Raw genomic sequence first — 14,535 nt, 5'->3', positions numbered from 1 at the left:
ACTTGCTTACTAGATTTGACTAAAGTCCTTATGTGACTTACAGGGCCCTCTGAGGTCAGACCAGCTGCCCCATTACCAGGCCTGTTGGATTTAGTAGCTCCCTAGTCATTCTCCATTCCCCTAACCTATTCATTCTGGCTACCTGGCCTCCTTGCCTTGGGGAAGACAGAGGTAGGGACACACAAACACTTGGCAAGGTCCTGCCTTGGGTTGGTTGGTCAGGCTTCCTCTTCCTGAGGTGCACTGCACTGGGCTGTGGGCAGGGTTTGCTCCCTGTGGCTTCTGTCTAACTTTAACTCACCTGAAAAGTCTTCCCTGACTGCCTTCCTTGAGAACACAACGCCTCTCTTTCCATCCCCTTGGCACTCCCTTTCTACTTGACTTTGCCTCCTCTTTCCCCGCTGTCGTGGTTATACATGTGTTTACTGTCTACCTCTCCCCTCTCCCACTTAGAAGGTCAGCTCCAGGAGTGCAGGCCATCTGCCATCTGGTTCGTACTCCACCTTTGACACAGCATACAGGAGAGCCCTATATGTATGAGTAGTAGATGCTCAAGAAGTATTTGTTGAACAAATTTATGCCAATTATTTTATGGAATAATATTTCTCATGTTTAACATGAATGTGTTTGACTCTATTGATAATATATCTTATTTGATTTTGATGTACCATACTCTATCTCATGACTTAATAAAATATCTCCTTCTTCATTTTCTCCCCCAATTTTAAGTGGCTGCAGAGATAAATATAAGATATAAATACATATAAAGAATAAAGGAAAGAAAAGAATAGGGTGGTAAAGTGAAGCCTGCGATAGATTTAGAAGACAACAATATTAGTCTTCTGTTAATCAAGCAAATAGACTCTATTCAAAACTTGGAAAGAAAGCAAAAAGCCAAAACAAAAACAAAAACAAAAACAAAAATGAACAAAAAAAGCACACAACTCTTTAGTTCCAGTATGTCACTGAAAATCTGGGTTTGAATCTAGGTCTTGTTACTTATTAGTTGTGTACTTGGGCAAATTACTTCATTTCTCAGGTTCTGACTTTCCCTTTCTGTGAAATGAATATAACTAGAGTGTCGACCTCTCGGCTGTGCTGGAGATGAAGTGAGAACAGAGTACTCCACCCCCAGAGGGGAGGCGCTCAGTGAGGTGGAGGACAAGGGTGAGGGGTGCCCTGCAGGGCTCTGCCACTGACCGCACCAACTGGTCCACAAAGCACTGCTCCTTAGCTCTGCCTTCAAGCACCAAAGCCACTGTGAGAAGACGCCCTGACTGTGAAAGGACCCATTCTATCATCCACCAAAGTGACCTTATATATATATATATATATTTTGAAACTGGCAAAGATTTTATTTTATTTATTTTTTAACATCTTTATTGGTGTATAATTGCTTTACACTGGTGTGTTAGTTTCTGCTGTATAACAAAGTGAATCAGCTATACATATACGTATATCCCCATATCCCCTCCCTCTTGCGTCTCCCTCTCACCCTCCCTTATCCCACCCCTCTAGGTGGTCACAAAGCAATGAGCTGAGCTCCCTGTGCTATGCGGCTGCTTCCGATTAGCTATCTATTTTACATTTGGTAGTCTATATATGTCCATGTCACTCTCACTTTGTCCCAGCTTACCCTTCCCCAGTGACCATATATATATATATATATATATATATATATTTTTTTTTTTTTTTTTTTGCCGTACGCGGGCCTCTCACGGTTGGGGCCTCTCCTGTTGTGGAGCACAGGCTCCAGACGCGCAGGCTCAGTGGCCATGGCTCATGGGCCTGGGCGCTCTGCGGCATGCGGGATCTTCCCGGACCGGGGCATGAACCCGTGTCCCCTGCATTGGCAGGCGAACTCTCAACCACTGTGCCACCAGGGAAGCCCCTTATATATTTTTAACAGGAAAATTCCCCAAACACGATCCTTTTCAAATCTCTTTTAAACACAAATATCACGCATTAAACTGGTGTGGGGCTTGGTGTGAAATGTGAGGATAAACGCACCCTACATTTATAGATGAATTGGAAGCAGTGCTTTCACATAGTGTTCCTACACCCTCCTAAATGAATTTGCTACGCTTTACCCTGGTGCCCCAACAGGAGCTGCTCCTGAAATGAAAGGAGCTGACAATGAAAGAATTTTCAACAGTGGAACAGGGCAGGGAAAACAGAACTTGCTTCTCCTGCTTATGATTTATAACATGTACCCTCTTAGCTCACAACAATGAATCACCAACTTTTCCGCCAAGGAGTATATTCTCTCTCCAAGTTTGACTCTGCATATATGTAAATGCAAGGACAGGAACTTTCCTTACAGTTGGAATTCCTCTATGCTTTGCTTCCACATTCTATTCTTTGCAACATTAACAAAAAAAATCTCCAAAAGGAATTTCTCTAAAGGGAACATTCTCCCTCACCCCATTCCTGTTTCTTCAGAATTCTCAGCTGAGTTTCAAGAAGCGAGTTACTAATAATCAGATTAAGACATAAAATTCATATTCTTCTAAAGAACATTTTTATGATTCAAGGGTATATGTTAAACCAGTGATGAATATCCATTATGGAAAAAGAAAACATGATCGAAATGGTAGATATTTTGTAGTTGTTGTATTTAAGTTTTAAAATATGTATTTAACAGATCTCAGAGTAATTACCTTACTAACATAGTTCTGTAACGTGCTATTTAGTCATCACATTTACCTGAAATTCCATCAAATCTTAGTTATGTTTCCATTTATTATTTGTACCTCGACTTGCTCAAAGCCAGCCACTTCCTAGCAAAGTTTCCACAGATCTTCTTGTTGCCAAATCTGGTGGTTACACGTCTCAGTATCCAGCTTATTTCATACCTTGGCAGCATCTGCCACCACCAGCCATTCCTTCTCTTCTTCTAAAAACATTTTATCCCATTGGCCATCATGATAACCACACTCTACATTTTCCTACCACGTCTGTGGCTGTTCCTTCTCAGTGTCCTTTAAGGTACCTCTTATTCCATCTATATCTGAAATATGGCTTTACCTCAGGGCTCTGTTCTAAGCCTCTGTCTTCTCACTCTAAACTCTGCTTCAGCAACCTGTCCGGTGTTCACGGCTGCTGCAATCACCATGTTATTTACGTCTTCAGCTAAGATTTCTCGCCTAAACTCAAAGCTATTTATTCAGCTCTTACTGGTCTTCTGCACTTAGATAACACAGGCACTTCAAACTCAACGAGCCTTCAAGCACCAAAGCTGGAATATATCCATCTTCCACCTCCACCTCCTCTTCCTTCTGTTTTCTTTCCTTCAGTGACATCTATGACTGTCCATTCCGTTGTCTGTGCTAGGACTGTAGGTGCCATCCTAGATTTCCAAGTGAGATATTTTTTATCCATTCTCTTCTCCCTGTTTTCACTGCTGAGACCTGAATCCAGGCTGCTGATACCTCAACCTTTTTTTTTTTTTTTTTTGCGGTATGCGGGCCTCTCACTGTTGTGGCCTCTCCCGTTGCGGAGCACAGGCTCCGGACGCGCAGGCTCAGCGGCCATGGCTCCCGGGTCCAGCCGCTCTGCGGCATGTGGGATCTTCCCGGACCAGGGCATGAACCTGTGTCCTCTGCATCGGCAGGCGGACTCTCAACCACTGCACCACCAGGGAAGCTCCCTCCACCCTTTTTACTGTCCCAACCTCCTATCTGGTCTTCCTGCCTCCTGTCTTGTTCCCACCCAATCCATTCCTCACTCTGTACCAACAGTGGTCCTTCTAATATACAAATCTGATCAAGATACTCAAATTTGAAACCATTCAATGGTTTCTCATTATCGTCAGGATAAAGTCCAAAGTCCAAAGTCCAAAGTCCAATCTATAAGGGCTTAATGGATTGGCATCTCCTTACCTTCTTAGCCTTACCTCTTTTTTCTGGACACATTTCATTTTCTTTTCCCCATACCTAGTCTGCTAAGCTTCAGTCTTTCTGAAAATCTTCCAGTCCGCTCATACTATTTCCTCTGCCTGGTATGCTCTAGCTCTTGTACATTCCTTACCCCTCCCTCACCTGGTTAAGTCGTATGCATCTATCAGTTGTTAGTTGAGCTGTCACTTCCTCCAGGAAGTCTTCCTGAAGTGAAGGGCCTCTTCTGTGCAATCCATAGTGTCTGGACTTCCCCTTCATAGCGAGTCCCACCACACGTTCACTGCGTGAGGACTTGCGAGCCATACCAGCTCTGTGCCCAGAGCAGTGTCTGGACTGTTTATGGTGAAATCAGGGATTGTAGGTGTACAATGTTGCATAGTGCATAGCACACAGTAGGTACTCAATACTTATTTGTGGAATAATTAATAAAAAGAAGAATAAAATCTAGCTGTCAGGTTGATTGACTTTATAGCATATCTGTCTATCCACGAAGTATGAACAACGGAATCTTGACTATTTTTAGACAGAGGTTGGAAGAATACCCACCTTAAAATTTAAAAAACAACGATAACGCCACCTGATATTTATTGGGTATCACGTGTAGGCACGGTGTGAAGTGCGTCACGTGTGCTATGTCATTTGTTCTCACAGTGATCCATGAGGCAAGTTCTATTATTTCTCCACATTGCAGATGAAGAAAATAAGACTAACGAAGGTTAATAATTTGGCCAAAGTCAGTTGGCAGAACCAAGATTCTATGAAACCCCCAAAGCCCTCCCCCCCCAAAAAATCCCATTCAACAAAATGGATAAATGAGTTCATCAAAAATGTACTGAGTACTTGTTTTGTGTAAAATACCAAAAGAGATGTACACCTACAACCCCTGATTTACTCCAGTGGAAATAACCAGGAACACTGAAGGGAGAGACTGTTTTGCATTTGGCTACTTATTACCATCAGCCTTGCAAACAACGTTCTGTGTTACATGAAAAAAATGCAATTGGGCAAACCAGAAAACTTTCCAGCTCTTCTGCATCAGTTACTGTAATTTCATTATTTAGCATAAAATGTGAATGCTCAGGTTCATTAACAGTCAAATCCAGATGCAAATGTAAATAGAGAAATATAATGGAAAACCAAATAGCAGACTTTCATTATTTGCCTTATGTTGAAATTGATGCTAATGTTCTCCACTGTAAACAAGTACTGAATTACAGAATTTTTGGCCTGAAAGAAACCTAGAAATTATTCGCTCCAATTCTCCCCAGTTATTTTTAAGCTTGGGGACCAAAGGAAAATAACTAGTAAGTGTAAGAGATTACTGGGACTGTGGAAAATGTTTGGCAGTATTTAAGAAACCTGAATCTATACCTATCCTGAGACACAGCTATTCTACTCCTAGGATATTTCCAACAGAAATGCTTTCATTTTTCATCAAGTGATATATATGTTAATGCTCATACAAGCATTTTTTGGGAATAATCCCCAAATATAATCAATCTAGTGATCAATGTAGACTGGGTAAGTAATATATGGTATATTTAAATGAAGAAATACACCATGTGGCAATGACAATAAAGTACAACTACATACAACCATGTGGCTGAATCTCGAAAACATTACGTTGAGGAAAAGGTGTCATACTTTTATCATGATTTTATTTGTATAAAGTTCAAAAAAGAACCTAATGCCACAAATCAGAAGAATGTTTACTGGGGTGAGGGTGGGAGGCGGTAGCTGGAAGGAGACAGGGATGTTTGCTGGAATGCTGGTGATTTTTGTCTCTTGATTTGAGTGCTGCTTACACAGATCTTCTCGCTTTGTGACCATGCATTGAGCTGTATACTTATTATGTGTGCATTTTCCCTGTATGTATACCATACTTCAGTAAAAATCCACCCCCCGAAAAAAGAAAAGTTGGCACTTCCATTATCAGACTATATGTTACCAAGAAATCCTCTGGCACAATCAGAAAAATTTATAGAATGTGGTGAATCGTTAATTCTGCTAAAACTAACATTTGTTTCAGTCATATCAACAAAAATAAATACTTCAATATTGAAAACATTTGCTAAAGAAACAAATGTGTTTGATGAGAAAGCAAAAAACGTTATTTCCTTTGGCAAGCATCTGTGGGATTGGAGGTAGCAAATGTAAAGCTTCCAAAGTGTTACTGAATTTGTTTACATGCTCAGTTTACTCAGGATTCAGAATTTTGTGGAGTTGTATTTTTTAAAAACCATAGGGATAAAAATAATTGTAACAGAAATAAAAAGAATAAATTTCTAAAATGTTGCTATGGCTCTGTCCCAACTCCACACAGTTTACAATGTCTGTTAACGTTAACAGGCATCCAAAAAATATTTGCTATATGAATAAAAATATAGAACACTGAGTACTCTTTAGAATACATCTAATCAATCTTTGTCACACAGAGGTAAAATGAGTATTTTTTAATACCTGGTAAATAGCAAATTAACTATACTTCTTTACAATTTTAGTAGACAATAATAGAGAACAATGACTGAAAAAATAGGTATCTATTAAAGTGCTAATTAATATTATTTACAAAGTACCTGTAAATGATAGAACATCACTAAATGATTTATGAAGCAACAACTCATTTAGGATAAAAAAGTTTTTTTACTAAAGAAAAACTTGAAACTTGTTAGAACCTTAGAAAAACTAATAAAAAATCCACCTTCCTGTCCACTACCTTTAGAGAAAAAATTAAGACAGAAGTATTACTCTCCCTGGAATTAATCATATATTAAATTGGTGTCAAGAAAACCTTAGAAAATATGAGCTTTCAGGGAAAAACACTTACAATTTATATTTTCTACTTTTAAGTCATATATTCTTACTATGACCCTAAAAATCTGTCTAAACCACCATTAACATTTTAAGAGAAAGTTCTCCACTTTTACCAAACAGAAATAAATAATACCTGACAACAGCATTAGGGAACATAAACATAAAATTACCTGTTATTAAAAACTGAGCACATTTTTCTCAAATAAATATATTACTCAACTGTAAAATAGTATGTTTGCCATTCACACTAATGTTTCAACATTATGGTTCAATCTTCTAAAAAGCTGACATGGAAAATAATGGCGTAATAAACTAATTCATCATAATGTGCAAAAGAAACGGCTGGAATAAATTGTAATAACCTTTCAAAAACTAGCAGCTTTTAAAAGTATTAATTTCTACTCCAGATAATTGGAAAGGACACCTGGGTGGGTAGGCAATATTTTTTATGGGATTGCTCTGTCAGGAGCTCAGATTGTCTCTGGACTCAGCAATGATCATTTAGCACTAAATGACAGTGAATCTTGCAAATAGGTCTTCCTAGATAGCGTTTGCCATAAATTACCAAACTCAGCTCCCCTCAAGGTCAGCCATATGAGAGGGCAGGTATTAAACGGTCTTTGCCGAGACCTAGAGTGGTCCTCGGGTTTCTCATAAATGGACAATAGTTGTGTTGGCTGCCATAAAATCAATGTAATGGACTGACAACATAAATTACTGTCAAAATTTGACAACATTTGTCCCTAGAAAACAACTGAAGAATGCTTTTATATCAAAGCTGGGGAAAATGGATAACAATATGTTTTGCTCTATACTAGAACATAAATATTCTTAACAATGCTAAGTGGGGAATGAATTAATATTAGAAGCCATAATATGTCTTACTTGATGCACTAAAAACAGCATCTAAGTAATATTAAAATGACACTTGCTTTTTGAAGTAACTGATATATATATATATATATATATATATATATATATAATAGTAGTGCAACGGAGAGAGAGAGAGAGAGAGAGAGAGAGTGTGTGTGTGTGTGTGTGTGTGTGTTCGTTCTAGGGAAGAAGGTTGCATTTGCCTGGCACTGGGTATTTTTATTAAACCTAAACAACTGAAAAGAATATTGATGTCTTTCTAGTTTTATTTTATCTATGTAGTCCACTGGATCCATAGGAAAGATATATTCTTCTGCTCTCACACCACCTTGGATAAGTCATTTGAATCCACTTTCTCTATAGCTTAATTTTTCCATCTATAAAGTAAAATAATTATTATACAAAGACATCTTGAAGACAATGGAAATAATCCTTGGGGGAAGGCACCAAATAAACCCCAAATTACTAGAGAATCATATCAATAATGTGTGAAAATAATGTACTCTAGACATTCAATTCACTGTTTTAGAAGTCAATTTGGTAGAAAATACAACAGCTAAACTAATAAATTGGAATTCTGGAGGTAAATTAAATATCAACATTTTGCCAAATTTTCTTTACTCATCTAATTTTGCTACCATTCTTTAACTATGGTTGTTATTATTATTATTACTATTACTACTATGATATACAGTTAGAATTATTCTCTCAGGCATTTTTACAATATCATCTACTATCTCTTGGAAAGCAGGACTTCACTGTAGATTTTGCTAAAAGTAATGCTACTTGAGTAAAAGCAAGATCTTCCTTGAATCTAATGACATCTCAGACCATGAATATTTATATAACATCCATTGAACTCTATCCACTTTTATAAACTATACAAGTTCCTAAACAGAATTTAAAGTTAATCTATTTTGTGCCTCTCTCTCCCGTATCTAGTCATCACCTTCTTTTATGTCTTTCTTTGCACTCTCTCTTGCATTTATTTCTTTCCTTCTAGTCCCATTGTTACTCTCTCCAGAACCTCATCAGCTTAGACCTAAATTATTGCAATAGTTTCTTTGCTCTTGTTCTCTTTCCACCAAACCATCCTCCCTAGTCCTGCCAAATTAATCTTTTTTAAAGCACTATTTTAATTATGTCATTCCCCTGCTCAAAATTTTTCAATGACTCCCCATCATCTGGAGGCCAAAGGCCAGAGTCTTCAGCTAGAATCGAAGCCTTTGGCTATCTGGCCTGACCTCCTTTTCCAATCTTATCTTTTCCAGTTCCCCTTCACAAACCTTCAGGATAATAAATGTACTTGCTGCCTGGGCACCTCCACCACAAACACCGGCCCGGCCAGTGCCATCCATCCTCTCTGCCTAGTCAGTTGCCTTCCTTCAGAAAGGCTTTTTTTCCCACTTCAACCCATAGTCAGCACCTCCAGCCATGAAATTGAAGCATTCATTTTTTGGTGTTTAACATGATTTATTTCACTGTTGCAATATTACTTAACTCAGTCTTTGTTGCTTAATAGTTATCGTGTCTTTTCTCCCTAATTAATTTGTAAAGGTCTTTGAGGGCAAGGGTGTTTGAGTTCTTATTATCTGCCAATCTCCCTAGCACACACTTATAAAAATAGCTTGGCAATCAATAGATATTTGTTTAATGGATGAATGCACAATGCTGCTCTAGCCTTCTTGTAAGATTAGGATGAAAGCTATCCAGTTGTGTTTGTAACTTGTAGTATACCAGCACAGCAATTTATGTAAATGAGACAGTTTTCCTAAATTTAATACATGTTTCAATTCTTAAGTTCTTAGTGAAATTCTAGATTATAAAGTATAAGCTGGGCACATTAGATAGTTAATGTTAACTCTGACTTTAATGTAAACGAGCACTATTAGAAGAAACACAGACTAGTGCATATTCATTGAATTAGTGCTAATTTTCTGGAAGTCTCTTACTAACAGAAAGCTCAGTAATTTCTAAACAAAACTAAAATCATTCTGAGAATAAATTCAGAGAAAAAAGATAATGATGCAGCAGTACACCACCTAAAATATAAATCAGACATAATTATATTTTAGCTTATAATAGTCTGTAGAAAGATTATGCATTTTGGAACTTGGCAAGACCTGAGTTGGCAACTCGGTTCTGCTACTCACCAGGGGTGCCATCTTGAGTTAGTAACTCAATGCCTTGAACCTTAAATTTCTCACAAGGTAGATGGGAATATTAATATCCAATTCATTTGAAATAAAAGGAATCCAAATTGGAAAGGAAGAAGTCAAGCCGTCACTGTTTGCAGATGACATAATACTATATATAGAAAATCTTAAAAGATGCCACCAAAAAACTATTGGAACTAATAAATGAATTCAGTAAAGTACAAAATTAATATATAGAAATCTGTTGCATTTATACACATTAAAAATGAACTATCAGAAAGAGAAATTAATAAAACAATCCCATTTACAATTACATCAAAAAGCATGAAATATCTAGGAATAAATCTAACCAAAGAGGTATAAGACTTGTACTCTGAAAACTATAATACAATGATCAAAGAAGTTGAAGATGACACAAACAAATAGAAAGTTACCATGCTTATGGACTGGAAGAATTAATATTGTTAAAATGGCCATATTCCCCAAGGCAATCTATAGATTAAATGCAATCCCTATCAAGGTACTGAAGGCATTTTTCACAGAACTACAACAAATAATCCTAAATTTTGCATGGAAACACAAAAGACTCCAAATAGTCAAAGCAATCTCGAAAATTGGAACAAAGCTGGACGTATCATGTGGCTTAATTTCAAACCATACTACAAAGCTACAGTAATCAAAACAGTGTGGAACTGGCACAAAAACAGCTGCATAGATCAATGGAACAGAATTGAGAGCACAGAAATGAATCCATACTTCTATGGTCAATCAATCTGTGACAAAGGAGGCAAGAACAAACAATGGGGAAAAGACAGCCTCTTCAATAAATGGTGTTGGGAAAACTGAATGGCTGCATGCAAAAGAATCAAACTGGATGACTTTCTCACACCATATACAAAAATAAACTCAAAATAGATTAAAAACTTAAATGTAAGACCTGAAACCATAAAACTCCTAGAAGAAAACATAGGCAGTACACTCTGACATTTGGTCTTAGAAATATTCCTTTTTTTTAGATTTTTTTTCCCTCAGGTAAGGGCAACAAAAGCAAAAATAAACAAATGAGACTACATCAAACTAAAAACCTTTCACACAATGAAGGAAACTATCAACAAAAGGAAAGACAGCCTACTGAATGGGAGAAGATATTTGCAAATGATATATCTGTTAAGAGGTTAATATCCAAAATATGCAAAGAACGCATACAACACAACATCAAAAAAACAACAACCCAATTAAAAATTGGGCAGAGAACCCAAATAGACATTTTTCCAAAGAAGACATACAGAAGATCAACAGACACATGAAAAGACGACCAATATCACTAAACATCAGGGAAATGCAAATTAAAACCATTGAGATATCACCTCACAACTGTCAGAATGGCTATTACCAAAAAGACAACAAATAGTAAGTGTTGGCAAGGATGTGGAGAAAAGGGAACATCTGTGCACAGTTGGTGGGAATGTAAATTGGTGCAGCCACTATGGAAAACAGTATGGAGGTTCCTCAAAAAGTTAAAAACAGAACTGCCATACAATCCAGCAATTTCACTTCTGGATATTTACCTGAAGAAAACAAAAACACTAATTTGAAAAGACATATGTATGCCAATATGCATGGCAGCATTATTTGCAAAGGCAAGATATGGAAACAACTTAAGTGTCCATCAGCGATGAATGGATAAAGATGTTGTACACATACACACACACAAAATGGAGTATTACTCAGCAATTAAAGAAAGAAATCTTGCCATTTGTGATAACATGGATGGACCTACAGGGTATTATGCTAAATAAAATGAGCCAGGCAGAGAAAGACAATCACCATAAGATTTCACTTATATGTGGAATCTAAAAAACAAAACAAACACAACAAAACAAAATGAAAATAGACTTTTAGATACACAGAAGAAACGGGGTTGCCAGAGTATAAGGGGATGGAGGTGGGTGAAATAGGTGAAGGGGATTAAGAGGTACAAACCTCCAGTTATAAAATAAATAAGCCATGGGGATGTAATATACTGCATAAGCAATGTGGTCAATAATCTTATGATAATTTTGGGGACAGATGGTTACTAGACTTATTGTGATGATCATTTCATAATATATGCACATGTCAAATCACTACATAGTAAGCTTGAAATTAATACAACATTGAACATCAACTATATTTCAATAAAAAAACTTCAAAAGAATATCCACTTAATTTGAAAAACCTGAGATGATTGAACTCTTTTGAGCTGGTTATTAGGATAATGAATTTAAAGCCCCTAGGGCACCTAGCCCAGTACACAGCCCAGCACATTAATAAATGGTAGCTATTATTATTGTTTTGTTTTCAGAATTTTTCTTTTTTACTCATTACCTCCTATCTATTATGGAGGTAACTGGCTTCCCTAATAGTTAAAGAGCATGAGTACAGGAGTCTAAAAGATTTGGGCTTGAATTGTGGTGCTACCATTTACTAGTTTACTAATCTCTTTATTAACCTCTCTGAACTCCAATTGTCTAAGGATATATGGGGAAAATAAAATCTCCTTGCAGGGACATCCTGAAGACTGAGAGATACCTATTTTAAAGTGTCTAGCATAGAGCAGGCCCTCTATGAATGTCAGATAATATAATTCATATGAGTCTCCTCTGAGATGGGTACCATCCTACTATGTGTTGAGGAACACATGTGTATGAATATTTTTGGAGTAAGGGAGATAGAAGCATTTTTCTCTGTTATATTCCAGTACTTTTCAGAAAAACATAATTTGGCATTATAAAAATTATTCTTATAAATAATATTCATATAGTGACTTACAGTTTACAAAATACTTTTATAACTTAGGACAAGACCCTAAAAATATTCCCCAAATTAGCCATTTGTTGCTATATTATTGAAATCATTATCTTTGCAACCCCTTCTACCATCAAGATGCTTAATAATTACAATAATGCTAAACTGAAAATATTAGGGAGGCTATTTCAAAAAAGTTAAATGTGTTATTGTCATAGGCCTATAGTTTTAGGAATACTTGACAACTGAAATTGGCCAGATGAAACTGAACAATTGATGATAGCTTTTCCATATCAGCAGTAATCTTGGAAGCCTCTTCTAGGCAGGCTTTCACAAAAGACCCTTACCAAAGTGGTTTCTTAATTTCTCTTTTACTTCTTGAATACTGTTCTAAGTATCAGATAGGTTACCTGTTCTCATTCAGGTTAAAATACAATTAAAAAAAATCTGGTAGGTGGTTTCTGGAACTTTGCATGTAAACAAAAGGGTAGAAAAAATGTGGGTAATTTTCTTAAATCTAAATGCATTAGGTCATATGCTGAGATTAATGATTTATTGTCTAAACTCAGTAGGAATGCAATTAAATGCTCAGAAATGGAAAGCACCTTACAGTTTTTTAAGACTGAGCTGTTTTTATTATCATAGTAACTGAAGCACATGCTTAATAATTCATCAAATACATTGACTTCTCTTCAACATCTACAAAGTCAAAACCAGACATCAGGTACAACTTGAGTGCCATTAATTCCTCTGAAAAACTTTTGAAGAGATTGTTTCAAGAAGCAGCAGGCTGGATCCCACCGAGGCCTGTAGGATATTTTAGGTCAGGGGACCCCAAACCCTGGGCCACAGGCCAGTATCGGTCTGTAGCCTGTTAGGAACCGGGCCACACAGCAGGAGGTGAGCAGTGGGCCAGCGAGCAAAGCTTCATCTGTATTTACAGCCGCTCTCCATCTCTCACATTACCGCCTGAGCTTCGCCTTTTGTCAGATCAGCGGTGGCATTAGATTCTCATAGGAGCATGAACCCTACTGTGAACTGCGCATGCGAGGGATCTAGGTTGCGCGCTCCTTATGAGACTCTAATGCCTGATGATCTGAGGTGGAGCTGAGGCGGTGATGCTAGCGCTGGGGAGCGGCTGCAAATACAGATGATCATCAGCAGAGAGGTCTGACTGCACAGAGACCATAATAAATCAACTGCTTGCAGACACATCAAAACCCTATCAGTGAGTGGCAAGTGACAATGAAGCTGCATCTGGTGGCAGGCTTTATAGTGGCAAGTGAGTTGATGTACTTCAATTGTACAGCTGCATCTGGTGGCAGGCTTTAAGTCAGAATCCGACACTTATTTTAGTCCATGCGTGGCCCACCCATTATTTTATTTATCTCTTCCATCCGAGCCTCTTTCCCACACTGTACACTTGCTCAGTTTTGGTGAGCCCACAAGCTAACCCTAGCCAAAAAGAGTAAAAAACAAACGTTGCTGGAGAGCTTCTTTGAAAAGGGGAAAGACCCAATGATGAGACAGCAGAAGAGTTTAAGACTGCCAACCAAAAGAAAGCTGCATTTAAAAGAAAATACCAAGAGTCCTACTTAAATTACAGGTTCATTGTAACAGGTGATTCACATTCTCCAAGCCCGCTTTGTATAATATGTGGCAACCGGCTATCTAATGAAGCCATGAAACCTTCAAAACTTTTTCGCCACGTGGAGACCAAGCACCCTGCATTAAAAGACAAGACTTTGGAGTTTTTCAAAAGAAAAAAGAGTGAACACAAAGAACAGAAGCAATTATTGAAGGCCACCACTTCATCAGATATGTCTGCACTGAGAGCATCATTCTTAGTGGCTAACCGCATTGCTAAAGCTAAGAAGCCCTTTACTACTGGAGAAGAGTTGATCCTGCCTGCTGCTAAGGACATCTGTCGTGAACTTTTGGGAGAGGCTGCAGTTCAATAGGTGGCACGTGTTCCTCTTTTGGCTAGCACCATAACTAGACGAACT

General features: G+C 37.7%; 1 protein-coding gene across 8 annotated transcripts in view; it reads right to left on the bottom strand.

The window, feature by feature from the left end:
- Positions 1–14,535, bottom strand: part of HS3ST5 (heparan sulfate-glucosamine 3-sulfotransferase 5) — a 288,867-nt gene that overhangs the window by 94,122 nt on the left and 180,210 nt on the right. The gene's annotated exons all lie outside the window — the stretch shown is intronic.

This window comes from Mesoplodon mirus (genome assembly GCF_964341445.2).
Source record: "Mesoplodon mirus genome assembly, chromosome: 10".
Taxonomy (NCBI): domain Eukaryota; kingdom Metazoa; phylum Chordata; class Mammalia; order Artiodactyla; family Ziphiidae; genus Mesoplodon; species Mesoplodon mirus.
Note: the sequence above shows the minus strand (reverse complement) of the source record. Positions and strands in the feature narration are given on the sequence as shown.